Source organism: Narcine bancroftii, chromosome 6 (genome assembly GCF_036971445.1).
Source record: "Narcine bancroftii isolate sNarBan1 chromosome 6, sNarBan1.hap1, whole genome shotgun sequence".
Taxonomy (NCBI): Eukaryota; Metazoa; Chordata; class Chondrichthyes; order Torpediniformes; family Narcinidae; genus Narcine; species Narcine bancroftii.
This window is the reverse complement of record NC_091474.1, coordinates 198014980-198040682: the sequence shown is the minus strand read 5'-3', so window position 1 is coordinate 198040682 and position 25703 is coordinate 198014980. Positions and strand designations below refer to the sequence as shown.

At 41.3% G+C, this 25703-nt stretch overlaps 1 protein-coding gene across 1 annotated transcript in view; it reads right to left on the bottom strand.

Annotated features, from left to right (window-relative positions):
* Window positions 1-25703, bottom strand: part of me1 (malic enzyme 1, NADP(+)-dependent, cytosolic) — a 536434-nt gene that overhangs the window by 509903 nt on the left and 828 nt on the right. The window lies entirely within an intron of this gene.

Below are 25703 nucleotides of genomic sequence, written 5' to 3'. Positions count from 1 at the left end.
AAACAATACAAGCGTTAGCAGAGATATTTGCAAGATATGGATTACCTGTTACATTATACTCTGACAATGGTCCACAATTCATTTCAGAGACATTTACGGAATACATGAGGACCACAGGTATCCACCATCATAAAGTAACTCCGAAATGGCCGCAAGCCAACGGAGAAGTAGAGAGACAAAATCAATCCATTGAAAAACGATTGAGGATTGCACACGCAGAAGGACAAAATTGGCGAGAAGCATTGCTATCTTATGTGGCTGTCTATCGAGCAACGCCTCATGCAACCACTAGAAAAAGTCCTGCAGAAGCATTTTTTGGGAGAAAAATCCGCACAAAAATGCCAGAAATAAAGGAAATCCGAGACGACCAGGAGATGAGGGACCACGATGCTGAAAAGAAAGGTGCAGCAAAGCTGTACACAGATTCGAAACGTGGAGCCAAGTACTCAGACATCATGCCAGGAGATAATGTTCTAGTGAGGCATGAAACTGGTGGTAAGCTAGATACACCTTATTACCATCAACCCTATACTGTCGTATCCAGAAGTGGCAGTATGGTGACAGTCAAGTCTCCGACTGGAGTCCTGTATAAGAGAAATGTATCAGGTGTAAAAAGGTACCAGTCCAGAGATACATCGAGCGAAGGGGTTGAAAGGCCAATACGAGATGCTGAAACAGAGAGACCTGGTGATGTTCCAGAGGCAATTACCAGCACTCCTGATGAAGTGACTAGAGCGCCAGAAACACCCGAAGCCGTGGCGAGCAATATTTCCGACGCTGAGAGTGAACAACCGAGAAGCGACGACAATATCGCAGGCAGGCTGAAACGAAACCGGAAACCGCCCAAACGATACGAAGACTTTGTGCCATAGTTTTAATAAGAACTTTGGGACAGTATTTTAATCTTATATCATAAAGTGCATGTATGAGTGCTGTAGGAAGTAAATTTTATGTAGTTGAGTTATAGTATTACCATTAGTTACGATGTTTGTATGTTTCCGAGAGATATTGGTAAGTGAAGGTAAAGTTTATTTCTGATTAAAGGAGGGATGTCATGATAATGAATATGTATGAGATATACCGGAAGTCATGTGATATGAGAGAGAGATAAGAACACAAGCAGGAGAACAAAGGGAAACCGGAGAATAAAGCCACTAAGAAGTTTACCTGATAAAACTTGTGTTTAATGTTTTATTAACTTCACATTTCGGGCCACAAATGTGACAAGGACAAGTTCTACCAGGTGGTGGAGGTTGGTGGTAGAGGGTGACTGGCTAGGTCTTTCGTCCAGGAAGAAGTGAAGTGGTTTCAGACTTTCTGTGTTGGGGATAGAGGTATAAAGGGATTGGACATCCATCGTAAAGATGAGGCAGTTCGGTTTGGGAAAGCTGAAGTCATTGAGATGGAAGGCATTTGAGGTGTCATGGATGTAGATGGGGAGGGATTGGACAAGGGGAGAAAGGATAGAGTTAAGGTAGGAGGAAACTAGTTTGGTGGGGCAGAAACATTGGGTCTACCAAGATGGTTGGGTTTGTGTATCTTGGGTAGGAGGTAGAAATGGGCAATGGGGAGGTGAGAGAGAATAGGACTAGTAGTTGTAAAGGGGAAGTGGCCAGAGGCGATGAGATTGGAGATGGTTTTGGAGACAGTGACTTGATGTTTGATTGTGGGGTCCCATGGGAGGGGTTGATAGGAGGAGGTATCTGAGAGCTGTCGACTGGCCTCTGCAAGATAGATCGTGCACTAATCCTTCCCCACTCATTGCATCTCTGGCACGTTCCCTTGTGGCCACAGGAGGTGCCACACTTGCGCCCACACCTCCTTCTTCACCATGGCCCAGGGTCCCCAACAGGCCTTCCAAGTTAAGCAACACCTCACCTGTACATCCAGAGGACTTAATTACTGCATTTGGTGCCCCCTTTGTGGCCTTCTCTACATCAGAAAGACTAGACGCAGATTGTGAGCTCACTTTGCTGAGCACCTTCGCTCCATTTGCACCGGTTACAGAGACTTCCCAGTAGCCAACCATTTCAGTTCTGTGTCACACTCGCATACTCACATGTCGGTCCATGGCCTTATGTACTATCCCACCAAGATCACCTGCAAATTGGAGAAACATATGATTTTCCGTCTGGACACTCTCCAGCCAGATGGTATTAACATAGACTTTTCCAATTTCTGCTAACCTGCTCTCCTCTTCCCCGCCCCCTTCCCTTTCCAGTTCTCCTTCCCTTTCTATTCACCTAGCCTTCCCTCCTCCCCATCCCTCCCTTCTCCACCTATCACCTCCTGCCTTTGTGACCACATGTCCACCCTACTCTTTTGTTCAAATGCTTGCTGACATTTTTCCATACCTTGAAGGTATGTCAGTGATGTATTTTTTACCTTTGCCATATAAAGGACATTGCTTGACCTGTTGAGTTTCTCCACCGTTGTGTTTTTACTTCAACCATGGTATCTACATATTTTCGTTTTTTACTTTTTTTTTAAAAAACATGCAGTTCCCATACTTGTACCTGATTTAAAAATACCTCATTACCCTGCAATATATTACATGACTAAATCACACTTCGCTGGTCAAATATCAAGTTAAACCTATGCTTTAGTAAATAGAATGTACTGTAGAATTTAAGGATCATATGTTTTTAACCAGAGCAAAAGTTTTTTTTTGAGGTTTGGTGCAATATTAATATTGAAATCAGTTCACAGGTTTTTACACATTTTATTTATACTTATGTTGCAGTGTATTCCTATTTCCATATAAAAGAGATTTTCTTTCACAATTCTTTTGAAATGAAACCACGAAAGTTGTATTGTGTGTGTCCTTGTGGGACAGTAAAATGCAAGGGCTGTGTGAGTCCTGTGACACAGTAAAATGCAAGGGTGTGGTCGGTGGGAAAGAAATATCGTAACAAATAAGGTCGAAAGAAACAAGAAAATTGGTTTTTTTTGTGCACAATATCTTTTACAACAGTAAAAAGAAAAGAAACTGAGTCATGTAAAGACAAGGCTAAGTTTACTGAGTTGGACTATATTGGGTTTCTTTAATTGCACTAAAATGTTAAGAGCAGAAATATATTTGGGCATTGAACGATCTGTACTGCTTAATCCATCTCCCACCCTGTCACAGCTGTGTCCATTTTCTGTGAATATTTTACTTTGGAGTCCATAGGAAATCCAAATTTCTATATGTGTTTCTCAAACTATTAATTATTCATTTGGCAACAAAATCAAAAAGTACAGAAACATTTCACTCTTCTCAATAGAGAACAGTGCTTAACTGAGAGTGATCAAAGGCTGACGTGGAAGAATGTGTCATTTCTTTGATCCTTCCCAAAGATCCTCTTTCCAATGCTTCCAAGACATGCGCCAGGTGGTTCAGAAGTTTTCAGATTTATGTGCTTTCTTGTGTCTATTAATGTGGCAGTGTGCAAGAAAATGTGCTGACATGTTTTATGATTCTGATAGGTTCACTGTTTAAATGTCTGGTGACAATCCCACAAATATTATCAAGTAATTGAATCAATGCATATTAGAAAGTATTGTCTACAAGAAGCTAATATCAGCACATAAATTTCAGATAAACTATTGCACATCATTTCTCATTGGTTTGCTAAATATAATCCGAGATACGATGTACAGTAGGACAGCACATTGAATATTAGGCACTGCAGGGTAAAAGAATAGTGCAGCTAATACACTGCTACCTCTCAGCTGCAGCGATGCAGGCTCAATCTTGACCCTCCAGTGGTGTCCGTATGGAGTTTGCATGTTCTCCCTGTGACTGTATGGGATTGTTCCAGTTTCTTCCAACATCCCAAAAACTCAAACGGTTTAATAAGCTAATTAATCTCCAGAAATTTCCCCAAGTGTGCAGGTGGTTTATACAATCTTGGAGGATGGTGATGGGAATGTGAAGAGAATGAAATGGGTTAAAGTTGTAAAAATTGATGCTTGATGGTCTGCACAAACTCTGTGAGCTGATAGACCCGTTTCTGCATGGTAACTCTCGCCGTGTCTTGACAAAATAATTATTACTCATTGATTAGGATTTCTGAGCATTACTGAATGTAATTGATCCATCAACCAAGACCTAAACTCCTCTACTTTATTGCCTTTAAATACATTTATTCAATTTAAAGCTGATTTTAAAACTATCTGCCCTAATATCTCCTGATTTTATGCTCAACCTTTGTCTTGTAAGATTCCTGTGACCAACATTAGAATACATTTTTCCCCAATGTCAAACAAGCTACTGAAATGGAAATTGTATTTATCAAAATAATAAAACAATTATGTTGTTCATTCCCATCTTGTCAGTGTCCTCATTAAAAAGCAAGGATTAAAAAATACTGGCTTTAAGTGCTCTCAACTGAATTCACAATAGAATAGAACATTACTTCATGGCGCAGAGCTTTTAGCCCATAATTTTAATTTAGACACAAGGCACGGTTACCAGCCTTTCCAGTCCACAAGACCTCACCTTCCAAATTCACCAATTAACTTACAATCCCTGTATATTCTTGAAAGGGAAACCTACGCAGATAAAAACTCCTTAAAGACAGCACTGGCTTCGAACTCTTGTCACTGGCACTAGAATTGTGTTCAGCTAACTACTTTGCTAACCGTGCTGCTCTAAACAACAGAGCAACTAAGTTGTGCTGACCCATGTAAATGTACACTATATCAATCAAATTTTTTTCCTTCCTCACACAAATAACCCTATTAATTTTAACATTTATCTGCCTATCTGAGTCTTTTATGTGTCCCTATTGAATCAGCATCCACCAATAATAAAAGTACATAAAAATTCCTGAAACAGATTATTCATCCAATCAGAATTAACAGGAAATATTTTTAATCTCGTGGAATTTTCTGCTTAATTTGGACTCCTATCTGCTGTGCAATTTTTATAGCTCTCAACTCTTCATCGTTTACTGTGATGCAGAAGATGAGAGGAGTCTGACTGCAGAACCCAACTCAAGCTATTTGGCCACCATCTATGATGAGTATAACAGCTCAACAGCGATAAGCACTGAGTGCAATCTTTAAAGAAGAATGTCTCACCCATTAACTGTGGGAGATATTTTCTTCTTTATTTTTGAAACAGCATTTTCTGGCTTGCTAAAGTAAGGGAGTTTTTCCTGTTTTTACTACTCAGTCTGAGCATTAGAAAATAGATGAGGTGCAAATGTAAAACACCAGCAGATTGTTAACTGCATTGATTAAAACTATGTCCTCTGCCCACCTTTATGCCATTGCCCGGGGTGAAATGATCCTCTTCTGCCGATTATAGTATTAGCTGCAATGATTACAAGCTTCCATCAGTGAATCATAAAATTACCCAACTTCTCCCTGTCTTCCACCAAAAGGCATTTATTTGAAGTTCCATTCTCCACATTTCTGAGCTTGTACTTGAATGTGCAAAAAAAGTACAAGAACTTCAGACTAAATTAACAAGCCCATTATCTGATTTCCATATCACACACCAATTCCGAACTCCTGTTGGATATTGGGGTGCTCATATCTGAATACCATCATATTTTTTTTAAATTGGAAACTTGATCAAAAAGTGATGTTGTCAGTAGAGTGGTCAGATGATTAAAAGTATTGTGATTAATTGCATTTTCAAAAAAGTTCATCATTGCCAGTTAAGCAATCATTGAATTTAGCTTAGTATTTACCTTTAAAAGTTTGATTTCAACTACTACAGAGAATACAACTGTGTAGTAGTTGAAATTAAAGTTGATATACTGTGAAGATGGCGACGCTGATGTGCATGGCTGCTTATCATCTCCGGAGGGAATCCCAAGGTAAACAATTACCTTTAACTTCCTCCCCCACTAACAGCACTAACAACAGTTCTAACCATTCCTGTTATAGCACTTCTTCAATTATTTACAGTCGTGGGACCTTAATGAAGATTAGGGCCTCTGACTCCCTCCCCCACGCAACTCTGCCGAGTTGCCTGGCTACTTCCGCCACCGTGGACCCCGAAGAGAAGTATCTCCCTCATCGATGCAGAGGATGTAATGATAGTGATCATGGTTGCAAGGCAACTAGCAATGCCTTACTGTATGATTATACTTGGCTGCCACCAAGGGCTGACACAGAGCAAGACACACAGTATGCAGATCTGTAATGAAGGATGCAGCTTCATACCCTACCTCATGTGCTGTTAATATCAAGTTTAAAGTAAAGAACCATTTCCTTCATCCATCTGTTTCTAAGAACTCACATATATAAATACAAGATGAAACAGAGGACTCCCCACCAACTCATTGAGAACTCCCAGCTCCTGCCCCATGACTGAAATGTCCCTGGCTGTACGGATACACCCACCCCCACCCCCACCCCATTTCACTGTGAAGAAGTTGGGATCAGTGGGGGGGGGGGATTTATAGGAGGGTTTTCTTTCTTTTGTATTTCTTAACTTTTTTATATATATAAAATACTAAATGTACTTGGATTAAGTGTGAAATATTGTGATTTGTTTGTTAAGTGGTTTTATATTAAATAAAATATTTTTAAAAAAAGAAGTTGGGACCAGAGGCTTACCTTTGGCATGATCCCAGACCATCAGCAATGAGGTATCCCAGTGAAACCCAAAAGAACCGCCCCGACCACCCAGAGGTGGTTGGAGTCAATCCTCGCTGGCCAAACCTCCCATGTGTCATGATAATGAATATGTATGAGATATACCGGAAGTCACGTGGTATGAGAGAGAGATAAGAACACAAGCAGGAGAACAAAGGAAATGGGAAAATAAAGCCACTGAGAAGTTTACCTGATAAAACTTGTGTTTAATGTTTTATTAACTTCACATTTCGGGCCACAAATGTGACATTGGCGACGAGGATGAAAGAAGCTTGAAGAAAGTTAAAGACTAAACAAGATTACAGAGGATTACAGAGAACTTCAAGGTGATAAGAATTTTCTCTTTGACTCAGTACTTTTGGGGCTGGAATGTTTCCTCATGGCTGGGGCAGACAGTGACTTTCTAACACATAGTGGAATTGCTCATTTTGACCCAACGGGTGATGCAAGCACTGTAAGTGTGAAGTGGAAGGCATGGCTGGAAGAATTTGAATGCTACGCCGACAGTCGTGGCCTATTTCTAGATAACGGTACAGTTGAACAAAAAGCGCAGAGAAGGGCGTTACTTCTTTTCACTGCTGGTCCTGCAGTTCGGGAAACATTTAAGACACTTTTGAACACTGGAAGAAAGGATGAGTACCGGAAAGCGGTAGATGCATTAAATGCACACTATGTAGTGACACCGAATGCTACATTTCAAAGCCATTTGTTTCGGAGAACGAGACAAGAAGATGGCCAGACAATTGCTCAGTACGTGATGAGACTACGCCAGCTAGCTGTTGGATGCAATTACATACCAGCTGATTTGGACAACCAATTATTGGATCAAGTCGTACAGCACTGTAGATCAGATAAACTCAGAAGACGTCTACTGGAAAGAGGGAGTGAGTTGGAACTCACCGATGCTTTAACCATTGCTGCTGCATTACAGGCTGTTGAAGGGCAATTTCATACCATGACCCTGAAAGACAACTCAAGCCAGCAAATTCAGAGGCTCTCACATCGCCGTAATCAGCCAAGATATACATCGACACAGGACGTGGAGTGTTATCGATGTGGAAACCGAGGTCACTTATTGCCCGGCCAAAGGCAAAGTTTGCAGAAAGTGTGGAGGTAAGGACCACTTTGCAAAGAAGTGCAAAAGCAAGTCCAATGCAGACCAGAAGAGGAAGAGTACAACTTCCAAAGGCAAAGCCTGGGGGAAAGGAAAGTATCCTGGAAAGAAAGAGACCATTCGCCAGATAGACGGTGACAATGATGATACCCAGGAGGAACAGAGTTGTTACCAATTTACGTTGAATGAAGTACGTCATGAGAAGGTCCCAGTGATCATTGGTGGAGTGACAGTTCAGGTCATTGTAGACTCAGGCAGTGACAGTAATGTGATTGATCGACATTTATGGCAGAAGTTGAAAAGGAAAAAGATCATCTGTACCTCAAAGAAGTGTTCCAAGAAACTGTATCCATACACAGCAACCAAGCCATTGCAGACCATTGGATATTTAACTGCAACTGTTGAAGCTGGAGGTAAGTACACCGAAGTAGAGTTTATGGTCATAGAAGAGAGGGGAGAACCATTGCTGAGTAGAAGCACAGCGCAAGACCTGGCAATACTTCATATTGGAGCTTGTGTCAATTCAATTCAGTCATACGAGGATATGAAGCAAGAATTCCCCGCAGTCTTCCAAGGAGTAGGAAAGCTGAAAGGTCGACAATTGAAGCTAGCGGTAGATGAAACGGTCAAACCCAAGGTACAACCAATGCGCCGAACTCCGTTTGGACTTCGTGGGAAAGTCGAAGCCAAAATTAAAGAATTGATCGAACAAGACATTATTGAACCGGTGGAACATTCGACACAATGGGTCAGTCCCGTAGTGATTGTGCCCAAACCAAAGGGTGACATAAGACTTTGTGTTGACATGAGAATGGCCAATGAAGCTATAATTAGAGAACGACACCCTATACCAATAGTGGAGGAAATACTTCAAGAACTAACTACCAGCAAGGTATTCTCAAAACTTGATCTGAAATGGGGCTATCATCAATTAGAGCTGGATCCAGGTTCCCGATATGTGACAACTTTTGTGACTCACTGTAGATTGTATCGTTACAAGAGACTATCATTTGGAATTAATGCAGCTTCGGAGATCTACCAGTATGAAATCCATCGAGTGATTCAAGGCATTCCTGGAGTTGCCAACATTTCTGACGACATCATAGTCCATGCACCAACGAAGGAAGAGCATGACAAACGGTTGAGGCGTGTACTATCTAGACTACAGGAGGCAGGCCTTACCGTGAATGGAAACAAGTGCCAGTTCGGTGTGTCAGAAATGGACTTCATGGGACACAGACTTACACGGAAAGGTCTAATCCCTGCAGAGGCCAAGGTGAAAGCTATTGCAGAGGCACGTGCACCTCAGAACGCAACAGAGGTGAGGAGTTTCCTGGGATTGGTCAATTTTTGTGCAAAGTTCATTCCTAATTTCGCTACAGTGGCAGAACCACTAAGGAAACTAACCAGGAAAGGTGTTCCATTTCATTTTGGATCTGAGCAGAAGAAAGCGTTCACAGCACTGAAGCAAAGCCTGACAGATGCAAAAACTCTTGGATATTACGATCCGGCGGCATCAACCAAAGTCATAGCGGTTGCCAGCCCGGTTGGTTTAGGAGCCATGTTGGTCTAGATGCATGATGGAGGACCAAGAATTATTGCCTATGCCAGCAGATCGTTATCAGGTGTGGAAAGAAGATACTCTCAGACAGAGAAAGAAGCACTCGGACTTGTATGGGCCTGTGAGAGGTTCCATGCATATTTATACGGCATTGAATTTGAACTCATCACAGATCATAAGCCATTAGAGGTGATCTTTGCACCTAGATCCAAACCATGTGCCAGAATAGAGAGATGGGTACTCAGACTACAACCCTACAAATATAAAGTAATCCACATTGCAGGGAAAGCAAACATTGCAGATCCGCTGTCCAAATTGGTGAAGGATGGAGGTCCACAATCCAAGTCAGAATTGGGAACAGAAACAGAGAGCTTTGTATGCTTCGTAGCTATTCAGGCGACACCGAAAGCTGTGGCTACGAAGGAAGTCGAGAGAGAATCCGAACGTGATCCAGAACTCAGGGAAGTAAGAGAATGCATACAGAGTGGACAATGGGACAAGTGTACTCACAAGGCTTACATTCCCATTAGAGACGAACTTTGTTGCATCGGACAGTGTGTATTAAGAGGTTGCAGATTGGTGATACCGCAAAGATTAAGACCGAAGATCGTATCCTTAGCGCATGAAGGACACCTTGGTATTGTTGGTACCAAGCAGAACCTCAGGACCAAGGTATGGTGGCCAGGTTGTGATAAAGACGCAGAGAAATTTGTTAAAACTTGTCACGGATGTCAAATCACAAGTAGGAGTAATCCGCCAGAACCGATCCAGAGTATGCAACTCCCAACAGGACCATGGATCGACGTAGCTGTTGATTTTCTTGGACCTTTACCGACGGGTGAATCATTTATGGTAGTGATAGATTACTACAGCAGATACTATGAGTACGTGGTGTTGAAGTCCACAACCACTGAAAAAACAATACAAGCATTAGCAGAGATATTCGCAAGATATGGATTACCTGTTACATTATACTCTGACAATGGTCCACAATTCATTTCAGAGACATTTGCAGAATACATGAGGACCACAGGTATCCGCCATCATAAAGTGCATGCATGAGTGCTGTAGGAAGTAAATTTTATGTAGTTGAGTTATAGTATTACCATTAGTTACGATTTTTTTAGGTTTCCGAGGGATATTGGTAAGTGAAGGTAAAGTTTATTTCTGATTAAAGGAGGGATGTCATGATAATGAATATGTATGAGATGTACCAGAAGTCACGTGGTATGAGAGAGAGATAAGAACACAAGCAGAAGAACAAAGGAAATGGGAAAATAAAGCCACTGAGAAGTTTACCTGATAAAACTTGTGTTTAATGTTTTATTAACTTCACATTTCGGGCCACAAACACCATGGGCTTCTAGAAATTAACCTGACTGCCCTCACCAGCCTGAAGAAGTTGGAGTCCACCATAAATGGACCGATGAATGCAGGCTCGACTCACCCAACCACCTTGTACGGCACTTTGGCCAATGCTTGGTCTGACCATCAAGGGGCTGAGGGAGTCGGATACGATTGGCCTGACAACCCTGCAAGTGAAAGAGTTAAGCTCAGCTGCCCCAACACCCAATGAAACAGGTATAAAACCACTCACCTGACTCACTCCCACCACAGAAATGGACCCAGCCCACACAACCATTCACCACCCAATATCTGCCCAATGGCTCACTTCCTGATGACCTGCTCTACACAACCACACATCCCATGCAAGTGCCATCCCAATCAGCCGTGACCACTTCACCTCATCTCTTAATGTCAAACACGACCCAGAGAACAAAGTAAGCAGGAAGGCATCGTGGCCTGGCTGAGGGATCTCACTCAGTCCAGCTCTACACAAGTCTACGTAGTTCGACAGACTGGATGTGGACTCAGTCAATTTCACCACTTTATTCACCAGTAATCCCTTGATCCCAGGTACACTGCTCTCTGACTAGTGAGCCCAGCCATGAACACCAACACAAACTCACCTCCCTGCAAAGCCATCCATGAAGTGCAGTGGAGTAGTCTCCCATAATCTCCACACACTGAAATTCGCACCAACATCAGATAAAAACACAGTCCCAACAAAAATGGTTCTGTTTAACATCAGGTCCTTGGCAAACAAGATGTTCATCCTTAACAATTTCTTCACTGCCCAACGTCTCGACTTTCTACTATTGACTGAAACCTGGTGGAATACAGGTGAGACTGCCCCTCTACATGAGCTCTGTCCACAGAACTGTAACTTTCTCAGCACTCCAAGGCCGTCCAGATGGGGCGGGGGTCTAGTTGTTGTACTTGAAGACCGATTCAACTGCTGCGTATTAAACCCTGGGGAATTCTCTTCCTTTGAGGTCCAAATAATCAAAGTGAGCAAGGTTAATTCCTTCTCAATTGTTGTCTTATACCACCCACCAAAAATACACAAAGACTTCCTCTCCAACACCATGCAAAACTGAGTGAGTTCTGATTCTCAGAGCCTTCAATACTCATGTTTGTTGCCCATTTAAACCCCTGGAAGATGAGTTTATGCACCTATTGGAATCTTTCAACTTTGCTCTACTGCCTACTGGACCCACACACTGATCTAGTCCTGTCAGCTGACCTAATCATCTGCAACCCAACATTAATTGACACAGGTGTATCGGACCACACTGCCATCATTGTTGATTTTTCCCTGCCCCCCTATAGCATGAATAAAAGCTCTCAGGACTGGAGGGGGAATAAACATTTTTATTAGCTTATAACTAAGGGTAGGATTCAACAGTAGTCTTCAGAAGGGTTCTGGGTTCAGGCAGAAAACTCATGTGGGTAGATAGGGGTGGAGCTGGGAGGCGGGGCCAGCCATCAATATAACATCCTACCAGTGAATCCCAGTTCATTGCACCACCATAACAAATCTGCTCCCCTGCAACCCTCCCCCCCCCCCACCTCCCAGTTGCTATTCCCAATGTATTAATTCTTGGACTGCAGGAGAGTTTGCAAGAGCTCTCGTCACTGCTCCAGGTTCTCCCACTATTGAAGCAGCACTCTCACCCCCCCCCCCCCCCCCGCCTCCTCTACACTGAGGAACTCACTTCCCTGTTCAATGTGTCCTTCCTGCTTTCTAATCCTGGATGCTGTGGCTCCACTCATATTGAAAAAACCCAAAGCCAAGACAGTGCCCTGGCTTAACAATGTGATCAGGGCCCTAAGGAGAGAATACAGGAAGGCCGAACGAAGGTGGAAGTGAGACAAACTCAATATCTCCCTCGGGATCCTAAAATGCAACCTGAATGCATATCAGAATGCTGTGAAGGCCAAAAGAAGAAAATACCTCACCAACCTAATTGCCAATAACTCCCATAACCCCAGTGTCCTCTTTAGCACCATAAACTCAGTCGTAGGCCCTCCACCCACTACAAACCGGGACACGTCCCCTGCCAAATGTGAAGAAGTTTTAAAATTCTTCATCAACAAAGTTGAGAACATTAAGAAAAACATCCCTCCCTTCACCACCTGTAACCTAACTAGACTGCAGGTCTGTCCACATAACCTGGACGGCTTCAATTCCATCACACTACCCACCCTCAGAAAGATCATGTTTTCCATGAAACCTACAACGTCCCACCTTGACACTATCCCTACCACACTCCTGAAGGATGTCTTTGACATTGCGGGTCTGAGCATCCTCTCCATCATCAACAGCTCCCCAGCCACTGGCTCTGTCCCAACCTCATGCAAACATACAGTGGTTCAGTCCCTCCTAAAAAAATCTAACCTTGACTCCACTATCCCCAAAAATTACAGACCAGTTTCAAAACTTCCTTTCTTCTCCAAAGTTCTTGAAAAAATAATACTTAACCAAATATCTCCCTACCTTCACCAAAATAAAATAATGGAAAAGTTTCAGTCAGGATGCAAAGTCCAAAACAGCACAGACTTGGCATTATTGAGAGTATACAATGACCTACTGCTCACCATGGACTGGACCGGCACTGCTTTTCTAAAGTTTCTAGACCTCAGCGCATCATTCAACACTAATTATGCTAATCTGATAGTCCATCTCCAGCAGGAGGTCAGCATCAATGGTGTGGCCCTGAGCTGGTTCAAATCTTTCTTCACTGACAGGGCTTTCACAGTCAACTACACGTCTGCCTCAGCCACTCTCTCATGCGGGGTTCTGCAAGGATCCATCCTTGGCCCATTCTTTTCTCACTGTACATGCTCACCCTTGGCCATATCGTGAAGAAACATGGCATTTCCTTCCACTGTTACGTCGATGACACCCAGCTCTACCTCCTTCTAAAACCGGATGACCAGTCAAAAATCACTGACCTTTCCAACTGTCTAGAGGACATAAAATCCTGGATGGCCTGCAACTTCCTCCAACTTAATGGGATATAATCTGAGATCATCCTATTTGGCCCCCCCTAATGTCACCAAAAAGTTACATGACTCCCAAGGTAATCTATCCATTCTTATTAAACCCCACGTTAAATCCCTTGGGGAGCTATTCAACCCTGGCTTGAAATTTGACAAACAGGTGAAGGCCTGCTTTTTCCAGCTCCACACCATTATTAAAATAAAAGCGTACCTCTCACTCAAGGACTGCGGAAGGGTTATTCTCATCCTTATTTTCTCACATCTGGTCTACACTAACTCTCTGTACACTGGGATTAGCTAGTCCTCCCTAACCCACCTCCAATTGGTTCAGGATGCCACGGCTAGGATACTGACAGGTGCCAAGAAGAGGGACCATATCACTCTAATTCTGGCCTCCCTCCAGTGGCTGCCAGTGCGGCTCAGAGTCGACTTCAAGCTGCTGCTATTTACATATAAGGCCCTCAACGACCTTGCCCCCCATTATATTTCCAATCTGCTTATGCCCTACTCCACTCCCAAGCAGCTCACGTCAGCCATAGGAAGACTGGCTGTTCCACGCACAATGGGGAGACCAGGCCTTTGTGGTTACGGCTCCCAAACTGTGGAGCAGCATTGCCCTGACCATTAAACTAGCCCCGTCTCTCAATTGTTTTAAATCCAGGTTAAAAATGTATCTTCTGTCGTTAGTGTTTAACGTCTGAAACACTTTGTATGTTCCCAATCTCCAACAGCATTGCATTATTCACTGCAATTGTGGTCTATTTATAACATAATAACCCATTGATCTGTAAACAGTTGTACTAGTTTCAATTGATTGACTGGGTTTGTACAGCACTTTGGCCAATGCAAGTTGAAAAAAAAATGTGCTATATAAATAAAGAATTTGAACTTGTACAAAGTTCACTTGCTTTTGTTTTGATTACAAACACTTGGGCAAGATAAAAGATAAAGAGAAGAAAGTGTACTTTTCAGAGCATGATTTCACATATAAAACAATTAATTATTCTTTTGAAAATGTTTGTTGGACAAGCTTATCTACCCTGCCACAATGCCCTATTTGAGAACTAAGGCAAACTCAACAGATTCATAGTCATAAAGCACAATGGTCCTTTGTCCCACCATGTTCATGCTGCCCATAGGATGCCATAGGTGCTCTATGGAACAAAATATGTTGAGAACTACTGATCCGGTCTATCCTCTATCCCAGGAAACATCCTGGTGAACCTACTCTGCACCTTCTCTGGTTAAATAGTGTTGTGACCAGAACTGCACCTAGCATTGTGGCCAATATAATGTGTAAAATAATTGTACAGACATCTCCCTACACTTCATATCTATGTGCAACCAATGTTGCCAAATATACTGTATACTTCTTAGCATATCCATAATATCTACTTGTGATGCTTCTTCAGGACACCAACATCCCTCTGTTCCTCAGTACTTCCTTGGGTCTTACCATTCATTGTATATGAAATCCAAAATGTAGCACCTCATATTTTTCAGAATTAATTCCATCTGAAATTTCTCTCATCATTTTACCACTGCACTTTAGAGAAACAACATTTTGCCACCCAAATGCATCATAAGTCTTTGGAAGGTGGGACGAAACCGATCCACTCAGAGGAAGCCCATGTAGTCATGGGGAGAATGTATAAACTTCTTATTGACAGTGGCAAAATTGTACTGGGGTCACAGGTACTGTAATAGTGTAAAAACATAGGATATAGAAATAGAAATAGGCCATTTGGCCCATCAAGGCTGCTCCACCATTTTACTGTATCATGAGCTGATCTATTCTCCCACTCAGCCTACTCCTCTGTCTTCTTCCCATAATGCTTTATACCCTGACTATTCATATACCTATCAATCTCTGCCAAAAAAAATTAGACCAACAACTTGACCTCTTCAGCTGCCCATGATAGACAATACCAGAGGTTCACCACTCTCAGGCTAAAGAAACTCCTCTGCAAGTGTGACACTAGTCATTATGCTAACCATGCCGTACGGCATTCATTTATTCCTGAGGCCTAGAAGTAGCTTCCTCACTATCCACAATATCATCAATCTTCATCTCATCTGGGGGAATCACATGATTCAGAGGACGTAAGACATGGGATCTTAACCCTCCCAGGGAAAATTATAAAAAAGAATATTTAAATGAGTTAAAACAAAGTTTAACAGGAAGAAATATTGTAAGAAGAGTGTATTTACCTTTGAGATGTATTCAGATAAGAGGAGAATCGTTGGAGTGCATGTTGGTATCTCCAGGGAGATTGAAGGAAGGCCTCCGTCTCAAAAGGAACCTGGATCTAGAGTTGTGAACAAAATCTAGATCCGTGGATGCGTCCCTCCCGAAGACTGGGGAAGATGGTATCTGACAGGAAGGAAGTGTGCCGGTGTATATGTCCGAAGTGGCTTTTCAGAATAATAATTGATATACCATAAGACGTTTGGTTAGATATAAAGGAATAGTATATTGATATATAATATAAATGGAAGAATTTGTTTATTTATTAATCAAATTATTCTATGAGGAATATTAGAAGATGAAGAGATTAATATGAGATTATTTTGCAAAGGGGTGTCTATTTATGAGTTAAATGTTAAATTAGAGATTTTTTTTAAATATATGATTCTTCTTAATAAATATGTGTATGTACATAAATATGTTTTTAAATCTATATGTGTATGATGTTGTTATGAAGAGTATTTTTAGAGAAATCCCTTTTTTTAAATGTTTGTTTTTTTTTATTGGAGGATTTTTTTTCCTTTGGGCCCAACTAATATTTGGAGACATAAAGATTAATATGAGATTATTTACAAACTAGAGAGTTATATTTCAATTAAATATTATTTAAAGGTTAATTCATTTTTTAATGACATGCTTATATATAATATTGTGGTATTAATAATATTTTTTTGAGTAATAATTTTTTTGTGTTCAGATTTCAAGAATAGATGGGAGTGGTTTAGAAGTAAGACTTTAACTATTGGAAGATATATATGTATGATATCGAGTTTTGATGAATATTTTTAGAGTAATTTTTTTCATATTTTTATTAAGAGGAGGGGATAACATAATGCAATGAATTAATAATTATTAATTGATGTATTTACTTTTTTATGTTAGATACTCCTTGATAGAGATATTTATATATGACATTGTGTTATGAAGAATTATGTATTACCAGGGTGGGGATGGGTTGGGTGGGGGTTAAAAAGACAATGCAATGTATAAAGGATTAATAATTTATGCAATTAGTTTTAATGTTGTTTGCATTGTAGATGAAAACTCTACAATAAAATATTTTTTAAAATCTTCATCTCATCTTCAAATTTGTGAATCACACATCCTACTTTCATATATAGCAGACACCAGATGTCCTGCCACCTATCTGTGCTCTGCACCACTAGTTACAGTCTTCTTTCCCATCATAAAAAAAATAACCCTATGTCTTGTCTCTGTCAATTTTGGATCCAATTTGATAATTATCCCATCTCCAAAGTGACAGGTTGTCAATAGGCAATACTGGAAATCTGAAGAGTACTCGCACTCACTAATATATTTCATCACCTTCTTGATAAATTTAGTTACAATAGTAAGACATCGCCTTCCCTTTAATAAAGTAATGCTAATAATCCCTGATCAACCCCTGCATCTCTAATTACAGCTGAAGTTTGTCCCTCAGAACGTCTTCAATGACTGATGCTCAACTTGGCAGCACGTAATAACCCGGCTTATATATACTGGCCTTCTACTGCATTTCAAGTCATGTCAAGTTTATTGTCATCTGATGGCACAAGTACAAGCTGACGAAATAACATTCTCTGCTCCTTGGTGCAAAACATGCAGACACACAACCAGATATAACACACACACAGACAAACAATATGCATGCAGTATTCATATATACAAATAAATAAAAAACATTTCGGATATATGAGAGTCTCGGATGGTTAGCGTGAGCAGTTCCTTTGTCGTTCCGCATTTTCAGGGCCTGTGGAAAAAAGCCTGGTGGTTCTGACTGATATTTCTGTGTATTTTTCCTGATGGATGCAGCTGAAAGATGCAGTGTGCAGGATGAAAGGAGTCCACCCTCTTCAGACAACAATCCCAGCAGGGTGAGGTGGGGGGCGGTGGGGGGACTCTATCTGGAAGATTTAAAAATTTCACTCAGAAAACCAAAATAAATGCCTATACCAATCCAAGATACAATGATTCAGCGCCGAGGAACTTAGTCACTTTCAGGCACGCTAAGACATGAAATACACTCTTCTTGACCGTGGTGAGTTATTCCAGAATTTCCCTCACTAAATTCTTCAACTACAATGTTCTTTTCCGCAATGAATACAGATGAGAGATACCTGTATTCATCTGAGACATCCTCCAGCCTGATGTACAAGTTGCTGTTCTCTTTGCCTCTTTCACTTTAAATGCTGAGAAAATCTTTTGCATTTTCTTTGCTTTTCACTGCTAGTGTTGTTTTGTGCCCTCTTCATGCTCCTAATTAATATTTTGAAAATATGCCCTATACATTTCATATACTTATAAAGGAATTCCCATTTTCAGTTCTCTAAATTTGCCAGAAGTTGCCTTATTCTTTCATACAACCTTCAATGTCTCTTCACATCCAAGGTCTCACCCATCACGATTCAAGTTTACTATCATCTGATGGTTCAGACGCAACCAGACGAAACGGTGTTTCTCTTGACCACAGTGCATACACATGAGCACAAGATATACAGCACATAATAAATAAATATATAATATGAAATAAATATAAATATTTTGTAATAACCTGCTAGGATACAGGATACCATTCATTAATCCCACAGAAGCTATTTCCCAGCTGGGCATTCCTGATTTTAATGCTCCTGTACCTTCCGCTTAATGATAATAAATCAACCATACTGAGGGACAGATCGAAAGAGTCTTCTGTAATTCTTATTCTCAATAATTACGAAACAGGTTGGCTCTGAGTACTCACTATTTCATGTTTCCCATTGGTCCCCTGGAGGCTTGCCTGTGAGTACCTGCTCCCAATCTACATTTGTCAAGTCCTGTTTTATCATATTGCAATCAGCAATCCCCTATTCTATCTTGTCCTTCACCATAATAACCTTAGAAATTACAGAATTCTGCTTACTATCACTGAAATGTTCTGTCAACACTCCCTCCACATATAGATTAAGTCCATTATCGCAGCTTCTCTAATTGGACCATTTATGAACTGAGACACAAATCCTCTCCCTCTAAGCCCCACGCATTCAATAGATGACAGCGTCTTTGAATCTTCAATGTTTTCATGTGCAATTCTTGTTTAAACTTTCTTTAAATGCAGTTTTAAAAAAATCGGTTCATCTTTCTGTTATTATATTTGCTCAACAAACTGCGATCCTATCCAGAGACCTCTCAGATCAATAACATTGAGTTGTTACTGAGAATTAAATAGCAGGACAAAACTTTGTTTTCTTCTTGTTCTTTCTTTTCTCTTTTGTTTTCGCTTTCTAAGACCTTCTTTCCTCCATCAAGGTTATCAGTTCTTTAAATACCATTCATATCTGGCTGATAAGAAAGTCATGAGGTACTACAACTCAGAACGTTAAAATAATAGGATACTTGCACATGATTTGAAGATCTGTCCTTATGACTTCCCAGTGACAAAATGTAGGCTTCCCATCTCTCCCAAAGTTACTTTGTGTCTCCAGATTCTGATCAAGACAGGATATGCAATCCCTAGTACTAAGTCTCCACATGAGAAGCATCTTCCAGATTACCTACACCCTGGTCTATTTTCACAACACATCCAAATTAATAAAATGAGAATGGACTAAAAAAAAAGGTTCCGTGAACTCACTATCCTGTTAGCAACCATCAATCCCACCAGCCCCAATGTATTAAAAAATGCTCATCTAATATGATTAGGCCCATTTAATGTGAAATGGAAGGCTTTGATAGCACTGTTTCCTGCACTCAGATAGAACATGAAAATGTCATTACTTATCATCCTCTCAAGTTCGTATTATCCATGCCCGAGTCATCTTTTCCCTCCATCACCAACTCAAGAAGTGGATAAATGACTTGTATTTTCTGCAAACCAACAGACTCACACAGTTATTCTGATTACATTTCTTCCCACCATGCCTCCTGTAAGGATGCTTTTCTATTCCATATTATAATTTATCCATTCTAACAATGTGATTAAGCATCTCTTCAACCATACCTTCCTCACTACCATAATTAACAGAGCTCTCAATCACACTTCCTCTATTTCTCAGACACAAGGAGATAACAAAGTTTCCATTCCACTATCCCTGCATTCAATAGATCATCATAATTTTTACCAACTTCATTGAGGTTCCACCAGCTTCCTCTTCTCGTCTTTATGGGCTTTCTCAAAGGACTTTTCCCTCTTATGATCCTCATGTTCACCCTTCCATAAATAGTGAACACTCCCCCTTTTAAAACATATTCCCGTGCTACAACAGGAGATTTTAAAAAAAACACTTCCTCTTGTATGTCATCTCTCTCCATCATCCAAAGCTGCATGCTGTCCTTCTCAGTGAAGCAACTATATATTTGCATTTTTTCCAATCTAGTGAATTCCATTTTGTTCTCATGATGTTCTGTTGTCTACAATGTAAACATCATACCCAGAATGGATGACCACTTATGATCCTCTAGTCAATCTGACCTCTCTGCATGTGGTAGCCTTCACAGTTCCACAAAAGCCAGATGTAAGCTTTAGGAACAGAACCCTTACCCTAAACACGGAACAGATATTTCCCCACTATCCAAAAGAGGCGCATTCCTATGTAAGCCAAAATGGCGTGAAGCGAAGAAGAAATTACCATTAATTTATATGGGAAAAACTTTTGAGCGTTCCCAGACCCACTGGCCTGTGCTCTCCTGACAGTCTGCTATCAGTCCCTACACTGATCACACTGCCCCGCGCTCTCCTGATAGCTTGCTATCAGTCCCCACACTGATTGTACTACCTCGCGCTCCTTCAACAACCCGCTGTCAGTCCTCACACTGACCGCACTGCCCTGCATTGTCCTGACAGCCCGCTGAATGCTATTTTCACTTTTGCCTTTTACCAAAAAGCGAAAATCATCATCAGATTTCTTTTGGTTAGCGATAAAGTACTATTTGAGTCTTTCGTAAAACCAAAGAGGAATAAGGCAAACTTTCAAAAAGCAGGTGATGCCTGTACAACCGTATGAATTAAATATTGCATTTCAGATAACAGTTTTTGCTGTTTGTGTCAGAATGGCTCATTTTGATGCGAGATCATCCACCCATAACTCTGAGCTTACTCTTCAGACCTGTTGCCTGATCTGCTGGGTATCTCCTTCTTGTGATTTTTTCATATTTTCTACTTCTCTGCATGTTCATTTGATTTTCACATCTATCACTCCCACACTGAAATGTCTCCCCATGGCCTCATCCACTGCCAAACCAAGGCCTCCCTAGAATTGGAGAAGCAATAGCTAACATTCTGTCTGGCCACTTTCCAATTGGATGGCATTAACATCAACTTCTCTGGTTTCTGCTGGACCAATCCACATTCTCCCTCTCTTCCACTGTCTCTTTTCCTCCAGTTCTCCCATCTTTTCCCTCTCCATTCACAGAGCCATTCACCCTCCCAATTGCAGCTGTGCCCTCCCTCCTTTATCCACTTATTTCCTCTTGCCTGTGAGCCTGTTCTCCCCCCCCCCCCCCCACCTTACCCGCAACTTTATTCAGACATCTCTCTACACTTTACTCACACCTTGATGAAGGGCTCAAGCCTGAAATGTTGGTTATGTATCTTTGCTCTATAAAGAATGCTGTTTAAGCAGCTGAGTTTCTCCAGCATCGTGTTTTTAACTTCAATCACTGCAACCGCATGTTTTACTTCATCCATTTATTAATTTGGTAGTTACAAAAGCATTAAGTCATCTGGGCAGCTTTGGAACCCTCACACTCTGGTTACAACCTCCTCTCACAGCTGTATTTGGGTAGAGGTTACAGAAGCCTGCAATCAAGCAGCTCAATGTTTAAGAACAGTTTTTTCCCTCCTCTCAATGGCTATCAGGCTCTTGAACACCCACATTATCCTTATCATAAACTGTTTTGGGACCACAAAAAAACCTGTCTGTACTATTAAAACACCAATTTTTCTTCCACGACTGTAACTGTGAATAAATATTATCTATCTTTTATATTTACTATCTAATGTTTGCAATTGCATTTGTTCTTTCTACAAGGAGCCTGTTTGGCTGCAGCAAGTAACAATTTCAGTACATGAGTACATTGTACTTCAGGAGTCAAGATTCAATTTATTGTCACATAATAAAACAGTGTTATGATACATGAAACAGCTTTTGCCTGCTGTAAGACAGACAGATTCACCATCAGCAGAAATTTCCTGAACCGCCTCTTATAGTCAGAGAAAGAGAAGCAAAAGTGAGTCCTCTCAGAGTCTCCAAGTGTCCATAGATTCACCTCCAGCACTTTCACAGCCCCACATAGTCCAGTCCAAACCTTTGGCCACTCGAGGTCCAGATCTGAACCTCCGACATGATCATGAACCTTTCAGCATCCCCTTGCATCCCGGTTCTGATACCTAGTACTCTTTCAGCCAGTTTAGAGCCAGTCTCTAGCAGTCCGCAGCCCAGCACGAGTCCCCCCGACAGCAGTCTCCAGCAGCCCATGAGTTCCTCACCTCGAGTTGCTTACATGGGTCTTTCAGCCACAGACACCCCTCACTGGTCCACCGCCATGGTCACTGTCCCATGGGCCGGCTCCTCTGCTTCTCATTCCCAGACAGGGGTGGTCTCCCAGTTTTCTAATGCCCTGCACCAGTCCTCCGTTTCCTTGGAGTCTGCAACCCTTCGTGGCTTCTGCCGATTATGGGTACCGCCATCTTGGGCACAGACCCCGCAGACACAAGATTTTAAATAAAAAAACCATCAGCATGTGCGGGACCTGGCGGCAGTTGACTGGGCACTTGAACCCAACAGAAATGCTGTATCTCTACTCCTCACTCTCCATGTGTCTGCACCAGCGGCAGTGCTGCCATTACAACAGCTCAAGCAATGCCGCCATTTGTGTATAACAATAAACTCATTATCATCAGTATCATTCTCCTCTCTGCAACAAAGCATAATTGTCTTCTCACTCTTCCAGATCTGGTGATGATTCATTCACCAGAAATGTTGACCCTTTTCCTCTCTCCACAGATGCTGCCTAACATTCTGAGTTATCTCCAGCAATTCTGTTTTCATTGCACCAAGGTAAATGTTCAATCAATGTTACGGTCAAAAAATTGGGAGTGCATCTTTGGAAATGCCAGAATAATTTGGACCTTTGGTATCCCAGGACACCCACCCTGCATGGACTGCCACCCCCACACCTGTACCTCTGTCTTATTGGGTTCATGTCTGGCATGATACGCAATCTTGACTCCAAGAGAGTTTGTATATCAGGATACCTGTTAGAGACGGTTAGGGAGAAGGAAATGTCTGAGAGAAAGCAAGGACAATGAGAGGGATTCATTGGAAATTGCTGGAGCCATTTATCATTATGAGACATCAGTTTTAGAAGGGGAAATTTCTTCAAAACTGCAGCCAGCCAGATGGTTTTCAATCTACATTTCTATCTACAAACCACAGATGTGAACACTTTTCACATTTCTAATAAAGTCAATTTAGCACTTTACTCAGACCGCTCCACCTTTCTACTGCTGGTTCCTGCCTTCTTTGATATTTATCAGGATTTTGGTTGAAAATGGCATCAGCAAAAAAAAACTTGAGGGTACTTATTGTACATGGATTTTTTTTTTAGAAAGAGGATGGCATTTTTTGCCAAATTCTAATTATTTCAGGAGATGATGGTGATACGCAGTATGTTAACGATGTTGGGAGTTTCAATTATATTACTTCAGATTCAGATGTCCGATTTATTGTCAGAGTACATACATGGCAACCCTGCAGGCGAGGCAGAATTACCACTTATTGGTAGTGCAAAAAAAAACTGAACACGATACACACATGTAAACAAACTGACTGTGAAATATAGAGGAAAAACAATTAAAGTATAAAAATAAGAGTCCCTGACTGAGTTTATTGTTGAGGAGACTGAAGGTGGAGGGGTAGCAGCTGTTCTAGATCCTGGTGTGTGAGTCTTGTGGCTCCTAGACCTCTTTCCTGATGGTAGCAGTGAGAACAGAGCAGGTGATGATTCATTCACTAGAAATGTTGACCCTTTTCCTCTCTCAGGTGGTGTGGATCCTTGATGATTACTGTTACTCTCTGTCATCAGTGTTCCCTGTAAATGTTTCTGATGGGGGGGAGGGAGGGGTTTTCTTGTGATATCTTGGGCTGTGTCCATTATCTTTTGCAGAGCTTTCTGCTCAGAAGTACTCGTGTTCCCATACCACACCATGATTAAGCTGGTCAGCACACTTTCCACCACAACTGTAGAAATTTGTCAGAGTTTCCAATGTCATACCAAACTCTGCAAATTCTTGAGGAAGTAGAGGCACTGATATGCTTTCTTTACAATGCCATTAGTGTGTTGGGTATAGGAAAGATCCTCCAAAATAGTGGCTCCCAAGAACTTAAATTTGCTCATCCTCTCCACCTCTGATTGCACAACGAACACTGCTTTTCACTTCCTGAAGTCAACAATCAGCTCCTTGGTAACACTGTGTGTGAGGCTGGTGCACCATTCAGGCAAGTTTTCAATCTCCCTCCTGTATGCTGACTCATCACGTATTGTCAGTGAATTTGTAGGTGTTGTTGTTCTGAACCACACAGACATAGGTGTAAAGTGGGTAGAGCAAGGGGCTAAGAACACAGTCCTGTGGTGATCCAGTGCTGATGGAGATTGTGGAGATGTTCTTACCATTCTTTTCTGATTGTGATCTGGAGGTGAGAAAATATAGGATCCAATTACACAGTGGGGTGTTGAGTCCCAGTTCTTGGAGTTTGCTAATCAGTTTTGAGGGGATAATGGTGTTAAATTATCCTGGAAGTGCCCCCAAATGTTATGGGCCCAGAGGACCCAAAACCCAGCAGAAATAGAAATTCACTAAGACAAATGGTTACTTAAATAAAAGTTATTTTTAATTTTCTTTATACATATAAAAGGATCAAATCTCAACATTACTATTAACTTAACCCCCTTCTAATTCTAAATGCATGTGTATGTAATGTGTGTATAAGTTCAGAAAAGTTATTTGATTCACAGTCCAATCTCACTTCTCACTCCTCCAAGTTCACTGGTATCAGGTAAATCTTATATTGTGCACAGAATTTAACATTTATGAATTTCACCAAGCTTTGGTACGTAAATAGTTACCTCGCAGGAAGGGTTTTGTCAGTTTCAGAGAGATTTGTTGCCTGTTGCACACACACAAACTGATTCCTTCCAATCAGCCACTTCAGTGTCTTGCTGAAGAAACTTACCACATCAGGATTTTCTAAATGATAACCTCTTCTTCTGCAGGTTACCACAGAGTTCCTTTTGTTTCCCTTATTTCAGGGGAAACACTCTAGCCAGCCATTTTCTCTTGTATAGACCACAAGGATTTTCAACAGGCTGAACTCAGAACTCACAACCCGTCTTCAAAATGGGGTTTCAACAAACTCCCAGCTTGTCATGACTGCAGAAACTAGTTTTTTTTTCTCTCTTAGGGAAAGCCTGTTTTGGTTTCTTCTCTCTCTCTCTCTCCCTCTCTGCTTGCAAAAATCACATGACCTTCTTAGAACAGCAAACTGCAACCAGACAGATTGCAGTACAGGACCCAACCTTCTGAGTCTGTTCATCTGTTGGTTTCAAAACAATAATCCATTACTCCACAGCAGGTCCAATTAACACCTACTTGCAAAGCCTCGATAGGCATTCTTCAAAATTTATGCCAAGACACTTGGAACCTGGACTGACTGACTCAAGCAAAGCTCTGGCATTTTAAATTAGATCTGTCTCCTTCAAAAACAATATAAAATATGATATAATCCATCACGTTACCCAAAACTGTATGGAATAGAAGGCAATCAACCACATGGGAAATAGGATGGGACAAAGTGTCTATT